This window comes from Echinops telfairi, unplaced genomic scaffold (assembly GCF_000313985.2).
Source record: "Echinops telfairi isolate 266 unplaced genomic scaffold, ASM31398v2 ScPeMD7_1;HRSCAF=3_0, whole genome shotgun sequence".
NCBI classification, from domain to species: Eukaryota; Metazoa; Chordata; class Mammalia; order Afrosoricida; family Tenrecidae; genus Echinops; species Echinops telfairi.
Window position 1 is genome coordinate 91,175,117 of NW_022103896.1, and position 9,132 is coordinate 91,184,248.

The 9,132-nt window shown below is 42.0% G+C and overlaps 1 pseudogene; it reads right to left on the reverse strand.

The window, feature by feature from the left end:
- Positions 1-5,373: 5,373 nt before the first annotated feature.
- On the reverse strand, positions 5,374-8,125 carry LOC101653090 (annotated as a pseudogene).
- Positions 8,126-9,132: the final 1,007 nt, after the last annotated feature.

A 9,132-nucleotide genomic window follows, 5' to 3' on the forward strand; every position in this document is an offset into this window, starting at 1 on the left:
ACCCAAGAACTAGAAAGGCGAGGCTCACCGAGCCAATTATCTCTCTGCCCTTCAATTAACCCCACATGTGTTTATCAGCCAGGTTGGCACAATAAACTAACTCAATAAGCATCTAATGGTTGCCTGATTTCCTTCCAAACTCCCCTAGGGGACCTTTGCAAGCATGGATGGGACAACCCTCCCTGTCCCTAAATCTACCTACCTAACACATGTGCTGGGCTCCCTTCATGGAAGGCAAGATTTCTGTCACTGAACCACCACCCTTAAGGGTGATAAAAATGTTTTAGAATTAGATAGGGGTTGGTTACAAAACATTGTAAATGTAATAATGCCACTGAATGGTGATTTTAAGTGGTTAATTTTATTCTTGAATTTTTTCTTCAGTTTTCTCAGTTTAAGATATGTTAAGTGTGTTCTTCTTGGTTTTTAATTCTAGGTCTATGCACATTTCATTATAATATTTTACTTTGTTTTCTTGAACTGCCATTTAAATTTTTCTATTTTGCTGAAGATCATCCTGCCAGAGGTTCAGGACTGATTCAGAAGAGATTGTAGAACAAGGGCTGTCATTGCTAATGTCAGATGGATCTTGGCTCAAAGCAGAGAGTACCAGAAAGATATATACTGTGTTTTATTGTCTCTTCCAAGGCATTCAGCTATGTGGATTATAACAAACTGTGCATGTTCTAGAGAAGCCTGGGAGTTCCAGAACATTTAATTGTGCTCATGCGGAACTTGCACTGACTCAAGAGGCAGTTGTGCAAACAGAACAAGGGAATACTGCATGGTTTAAAAATCAGGAAATGTGTGCTATAAAGCTGTATCCTCTCACCATATTTATTCAATCAATATTTTGAGAAAATAATCAGAGAGACAGGATTATATGAAGAAGAATGTGGCAGCAGGATTGGAAGAAGTTTTATTAACAACCTGAGATGTGCAAACGACACAACTTTTCTTGCTGAAAGTGAGAAGGGCCTGAAGCACTTGCTGTTGAAGATCAAAGGTTGCAGCCTTCAGTGTGGATTAAGACTCAATGAAAAGAAGACCAGAATCCTCACAACTGGACCAATAGATAGCGTTATGACAAATGGAGAAAAGGCTGAAGTTGTCAAGGTTTTGTCTTGCTTGGATCCACAATCAATGCTCATGAAAGTAACAGGCAAGAGAAGAAATAATGCCACACTGCATTAGGTAAATCTGCTGCACAAGACCACTTGATTTTATATTTTATTGCATGTTCCATAACTTAATGATCATCATTCGTGTAGGTGAGGATCTTAATATTATACATCTTCAGAATATTTTCAGAATTTCTTACAAATCTGAGAGAACATTGTGAATTTTATTTTCCTTCAAAAGAAAATTCAAACAGGAATTCATGAAACTTTAATCCATCTCTTTCATCAAAAGATTACTTTAAATTCAATGAGGACTCTGTAATATTAATTGTTAGAGCTGGATGCTGAAGAGAGGTTGAAGATAAATTTTGAAAATACAGCATTGCTTAGTTCATATTGGATAAAAGTTTAAACAAATATCCTGAGCTTGTGGAAAATACCTTAAAATATCTTCTTCCATTTCTGTCAACACACTTATGTAAAATTAATCTCTCTACTGTATTATTAAAACATTGAATCATTGTAAATATATATATTATGCTACATGACTAGTATTTAGATTACAGTAGTTGACAAGCATCCTCAATTGTCATATTAGAAACTTCAAATAGTGATTTATGCTTGTTCAACAATGTGTATAGGTGTTTAATATGAGGACATACTATTCAACTCAAATGTTTTATAGTTATAATTATAGAATAGAAAGTTAGGACTATAATAATGATCTTCTTTATTAATTACCTACATAGGGTTTCTTTTGTAATTCTTTTCTTATATTTACTAAAATATAATTTGATGTCTGTTGAATCTAATAAAGAAGTGAGGCTTCTATTTTATGTCTGTCTCTTTTTAATTTTCTTTCCTTTTTAATAAATCATTTTATTGGGGGCTCTTACAGATATTATAACAATCCATACATTAATTATATCAAGCAAACTTGTACATATGTTGCCATCATCATTTTCAAAACATTATCTTTCTACTTGAGTCCTAATTATCAGCTCCTCTTTTTTCCCTTCCCCCCACCCTCATGTACCCTTGATAAATGATACAGTATTATTATTATTATTTCACATCTTACACCATCCACTGTATCCCTTCACCCACGTTTCTGTTATTGATCTCCCTTGGGGGGTGGTTATACATCCATCATTGCTTTGGGCTCCCCCTTTCTCCCCCTTTTCCTCCCTCCCCAATCCTCCCCTTACCTTCATGGTATCACTATTCCCATTACTGTTTCTGAGGGTTTATCTGTCCTAGCTTCCATGTGTTGAAAATGCTTATCTGTACCGAAGTACATACTCCAATTTAGCAGGATTTGTGAGGGAAAACTGGGGTCATGATAGTGGGAAAGAGGAAACATTAAAGGTCCAGAGGAATGTTGTGAGTTTTGTTTGTGCTGTTCTGCCTCCTGGCTGAATCACCTCTTCCGTGTCACCCTTCTGTGAGGGGATATCCATTTGTCTGCAGATGGGCTTTGGGGAGCATGGCAGGAGAGAAATTGTGGGGAAATGGAAAGCTAATAACAGTGAGTACAAAAATAAGATGTTCTAAAATTGATTGTGGTGATAATAGCACAACTATTTTAAATATGATTCAACTATTAAATTATGTAATATGGGAATCATGTGCCAACAAGACTTAAAATAAAGCAGAAAATAATAAACACTAGAACAAATTCAAAACAAGTCAAAAGGGAGATCAAATGATAAGGTGTTACATTTTAACCTAACTAGATCTACAATCATTTCATTTCTATAACAATCTATATATATAGGTATTATCTATTTAATAATAAGTAAATTGAGGCACAGAAAGATCAAGGAAGTTGTCCAGGGTTCCACAGCTATGTGCAAAGTGCTAGAATTTTAAGTAAACTATACTTCCAGGATGTATCTCTCATGTAACTATGAATGTCCTTAAACCTGAGCAGTATATTTGGTCACCATTCACAATCTAAGATTATCTAGAACTAATACATTTTTTTCAGGGTGGGATTGGACACATTGTTGATGTTGGAGCAGCAGCAGGGAGGAGGTGTTATCGAAACCACAAAATGGTCAGCCTTCCTTTCCTGTTCTAAAAGAAAGAATGAAGTTTGTTCATTCACTGAACCAACCTTTTTTTTCTACGGCATCTATGTGACAACAACAAATAAAACACACAACACTAAAACTCATCTCCTCAGAACAGGGAAGGAGAAAAGATTCCCTGACCATCCCTCCTCCTTTTCCCTTCCAGCTGCACGCTGCCATTCAGCCATCAGAGGTTAGTGCCTGGAGAATGTGTACTTCCCCTACAGAGTGCAGGCTGCTCAAAGACAGGGACCAGGTCTTCCACACTTACAGGTCCTGGCACATACTAGGTTTATAGTGAGTAGTTGGGGTACTAAAGACAGAGTTCTCACCTTCAGGAGACTAATGTGCAGGTACCTGGCATTGGGGTATAAAATGTGGCAGTCTCATGGACCGGAGCTGAATAAGGAGAACATGTGAGCAATGTAACACTCTCCTAAGTCTTTTGTCTTTTTTCTTTTAAACATCTCTGGTCCAACTGCCCTGGAAGCAGATAATCAGCAGACCTTTGTTGGGGAAGATCTTTGCTGGGCCAGATCATAGAATGGGCTTTGGGGGACTGATTTCTTTAAGTAGCCTAGACTATCCTGGGTAAGGAGTGAATTGTCTCATACAAAAATCCACTTGTTCCCATTCCCAGAAAAAACAGACAGACACACAATCACACCCATTCACACACTCATCCTAGCTACACCTATTTAAATCTCCTTGAGAGGGAAATAGTAAAGCAGCCTGACTGTTGATCTTTGTTCTATTGTCATAAATAGGGAGACAACAGCCCGTGTAACTTTTGGCAGAGTGTGGCCAGTCTCTTCATGATAAACAAAGGAGTGGTTGTATCTTAAAATTGTTCTTTCCTTATCTCTTGAGACCCCAGAAGAACCAAGGGTGGCGAAAGGTATACTTATGGAGAACAAATGTGATCACTACCAGGGTGATTGGTAGGAATATATGGAATACTCCACCCACCCACCCCCAAATCAAGTGTTTCCTTCTCCATTCTTGGATTTAAAGAAATACAATCAATATCTGTCATCCAATCTTTGGTATTGGAGGAGGAGGGAGAGCAAGAGCTGTAGGTAGGCCTCAAAGGTGCTGTGGTAGTTAGATGGTTTTATTCTAACTAGACACTCCTGGCTAGGGGCAGAGTTCAACTTGTCGATTGGATTGCAGCCTTATGACATCTCTTGGTGTTATAAGCCTTTTGGTATAAGATTGAAAGACCCTGGGAACTGCTCTCTCTCTCTGCCACTTTGCCTTCCTGCCTGCTGGGATTCTGCCGCCAATAATGAGAGCCTCCACATCCTGTTGTGTTTCTGTCAACTTTGTATCCACACTACTGCACCCACGGTCCTGTGATCTTCCTGCTTTTGCATCGATCATTCTGCATCCCTGGCATGTGACTATGTAAGTCTAAAGGATTTATGGACTAGCACAGGACCTAAGGACTTGGGTTGAACTGAGCTGGGATGCCTTCTTGATCTATAACTACTTCTTTATATAAAGTTATTTTTTATACACTAATGAGTGCCACTGGAGTAGTTTCTCTAGATAACCCAGCCTAACACATGTGCCGTTTACATACCTTTTCTAACTGCGTAGTCCCAAGTCTATGTAACATGCACATGGATGTTGTAGAATGGTTCTCTCTTTTGACCTATTTTCACATTTAAAGCTCAGCATATGTGGAATAATTCTCCATATGTGTCATATATACATATTCAAATATTTATATATTTTTGGTGAAAATTTATACAGACAATCACTAATCTCTACATATACAGTTCAATGACATTGGCTATAATCTTCACATGTGTTATCATCTGTGTGCTCTCTCTTCCCCATATTTGTTTCCACCCCATTGACTTAGATTTTATACATATATATATATTTATATATATATATATATATGATTCCAAAAGTTCATGGGAAAATTCCATTCCCTTTTTTTGGCCAAGAAAACTTACTTTGCTCCATGGTCCAGGCACCTCACACATGCACACACACACTGGTAATACTGCTCAGGCAAGAGCTCCTGAGCAGCAAGGGGCGCTGGAGTTTGGGGGGAGGGTGGGACGAAAACTCGGCTCTAGGCCTTCCTCTCATGATAGTCTCTTTCTTGCCTCTCAAACGCAGGCCTCGACCCAGGCACAAAAGCTTTCCGGGAGGCAGCATCTTCATACTTTGAGACCATGGCCCCGCTCATCTCTGAGCCTTCTCTTCAAATTCGATCTCAACGACTTGAGATTGCTCTTGGAAGGTTTGCATTCCCAAGCTGCTGAGACACAAGGATTTCTCCTGGTCACTGACAGGCACCAGCAGGCCCATGATCTCAAAGGAAGTGTCATGGGGTGAGCCGGATCCTGGGGGTTCTGAAGATGCCAGGAAGGGTCCCGCTGGTGTGGGCATTACAGCAGAGCTGCTCAGGAACATTCCTCTGCTGTGGCGCCTATTTGTGGTATCCTCAGGTCTGCTAGTCCACAGACTCCTCATATTTGTGTGACTTATTCCATGACCCACAGCCACAGGGACAACTGTGTCTCTCCAGCCACACCTGAGAATTTCTCTCTCTCGTTGGCCATGCATCCATGAGTCTTAACACCACTTCTGCTCCTGCTGGTACTCGCTCTGGTATTCCAAGGCAAACTTGAACAGTGTGTGGCAAAACTGTATGATGCACACCTCCCGGAATGCTGGGCCCTGTAGCCCAGCTAGAGCAGGAAGTCATGGGGCCTATTGCAGACTCAGCAGTGTACTACCCTCAGTATGGCAACACAGTGGGCACACTGGGCCAGGAAGTGGGTGAGGTGGTGTGGCAGTTACATAATCTATGGTCAACTTGAGTGAAGTGGTGGAGTCTAGCCTATCAATCAGGTCATAGCCAATGAGGTCTCTGTGTGGGCGTGGCCTTCTCCTGAGGATTCTGGGAACTCCAGTCTTCCTCCCTGGAGGCGGAACACATACTCTCACTCTCTTTTCTCTCTTTCTCTCTCTGCTACACATTCCTGTTGACAAGCCACATGGAGCTATGCTGATGGAGCCAGAACTCTGGAGCTGGAATAACCACATGGAGACCCATGCAAGTGCTGAGACACTTCCACCACCACTGGATCCACAAGACTTTCCACCCACTGGCCTGTGATCTTCCTGTATTCAGTGTCATTGCATGTGTTGCATGAGTGTGAAGAGGCATTTATAGGCTGGTATGATCAGACATATGGGCTAATATTGGACGTATGTACTTGATCTGGACTGGGCTGGGATGTTTCTCAATATACAATTGCTCTTTTATATAAAGTTCTTTCTTATACGAGAGTCTATGAATGTGTTTCTCTAGTCAACCCTGGCTAACACAGGCATACAGACACACAGAGTTGAGACCTCGCAGACTGCTCTCAGCTGCCCTGCTCTGCCACTCATCTGTCCCAGATTCTCAATCAGCTGCTCAAAGCCCACCTTAGCACAGTGCCTGAGAGTGAACATTTCTGAGCAGAGACCGAATCTGGAGCACCAGGGAGCAAGAATGGCGCAGCAGTGACAGCCAAAACACCATGTCTTTCATCCCTGACACCTTAGCCAGCAAGCTTAGTTCAAAACCACTGTTTAGGGAGCCCTTTGGGAAGTTGTCCACACTCAGCAAGGTGTTCAGAAGGCAGTGGACCGTGGAATTCTGCACCAACTCTACCATGCCCACTTTCAGGTCAAACAGAGGCTCTACAATTTCCCGCTCCATGCTGTCATTGTCCAGTTTGGAGCCCCAGAGTTTGAAGGCCTAGAGTTGTAAGTGGGTGGCCAGGCCCCCAGTGGGGGCAAGGATAAGCATTCAGCACACAGTTAGGCTCAAGGGTATTTCAGTGTTGGTCTGTTGAGCCTTCTCAATCTTTTGTCATTCGTTCTCCATAGACATGTTCAGTAGCTTCTCAATGTTATGCTTACTGACCGCAAACTTGTTGAAGTTGAGCAGGGAAGTCTTAATAACATGGACGGGTGGCAATGTCATTAGGCAATGTCATTGAGCATTGCCTCAGACAGCGTCTCTGTCCAGCCTTGGGCCAGCACAACCTGCTTGCTGTTTCTGCTGTGGCCAAACTCTCCAGGAATCAAGCTTTGTAGATGCTATGCTCGAAGGAGTTGTAAGCTGAGAGTACCATGGAGATGCTAAAGGAGAAGCCCATGAGGCTAGAGGCGGGGCTCACTAGTGGGGTGGTGAGTGCAGGGTCAGGTTCTGGATCTCGTGCTGATGGGCTGCCTCCACCTTCTAGAAATTGGTGGCTCCTCTTGCCCTTCTCCGAGCATGCTCTCATTACTCACTCTTCCTCGATGTTTCCATTCTCCAACCACAAGGCATTCTCATAGAGCCCAGGTTTAGTATGCAGATTGACATCAGTGATTGCAGTACCCAGGTGGTGCTGAACTGGTGCCTCCATACCCTGTTGCTCCAGTGAGTCTGTCATGTCCTAGAAGTCCTGCGCTGGGAGCACTGCCAGTGTCTTGTTGATGAGGGGGACAGCTCACACCAGCAGCTCAGTGTCAATGCAGTTCTCCTCCAGGATGGACACCGATCACTGACTCATGTAAGCACACCATGGCTGCTGGCAGCTGAGTTGGCTGCTCAAATGAACAGTACATTGTTCTCAGACTGTTGCATAAACCCTAGCATTAGCTTCAGGGCCGTCTTCCCCACCAAGCAGGACAGGCTGGCACAGTGTGTACCGCCACTCCACCATCTCTCTGTGGTCCACTCCTCCAGCATCCCATCCACAAACAGCATCAGCTGGCCCAGTGCTTGGAGGATTAAGATCTGGTCCTTGTAATTACCAACACCCACACAAATCGGCACCTCGGGTTCTCAGAGTGCACGAACTCAAGCTCTAAGTCCTTGTCCTGGAAGATCTGTGGGCCCTGTGCGGCTCCGGGAAGTTGACCCATGGAAAGGAGTCAGTGTCTTCTAGGCATTTTACCCACAAAGTCACCATTGATACTGACTCTGTCCCCACCATCTCCCTTGCCCTCCATAACTCCACCGCCATTTCACTTAGCACCTCCAGGACCCTGCCCAGCAGCGGCTACCAGATTAGTTCTCTCCATTATCCTTTAATTACATTTTCCCATTAATATTTTTAAGCCTCCTTGCATATGTGTGTACATATAAATATGCGCACACATTTTTTTACAAAGAAATATTTTGGCCAAGAGTTAAAGGAGAAACACTGATGGTTAAAAATGAACAAAAATAAATCAGGCAATAATTTGTCAATATTGTGTGTAGCATTCAGTATACAGTTTACACGTTTAAAATGTCACCCAATTATGGAAATCTATCAATTAAGCAGGATTATATTAGTGCTATCATGCAAATATTCACACTTTGTCTTTACTCTCTGCAAAGTACAGGCCAAAAATGCTTCCTATGAGAGAAAATTGATCCAACATACAAACATACGTAGGTCCAAGGGAATTTATTTCTGCAAGGTTTTCTGGCCTCCTAAGTTTAACTCAATGAACTTTGTTTACATTATAAAAGAAACATTTCATCACTTTTAAAATGAAAAATTCCCTCCCTACCACAGGCAAATGTACACAACTAAAGATAAAACATCTCAACAATTTCTACATGTATTACATGTATAATTCAGTGGCTTTAATTACATTTTCAAGTTGTGCAATCCTCACGATTCTTTCCAATTATTCTACTGCCATTTAACTGAAACTCCTTGTCCCCTAAGTTTCTCATCTAGCATTTTGTATGACTGTTGTCAGTTTGAGCTCACATAAATAATTCTCTTCAACACAATTCCCTTATTTTGGTCAGCATTCTTCTATAGGATCTTTGATCAAAATGTTTGTTAATGGTGTCTGGGCACCATTCATTTCTTCTGGTCTCTTGGCACACGAGACCAATTGTTCATGGAGACAACCAAACTCACATTACATAT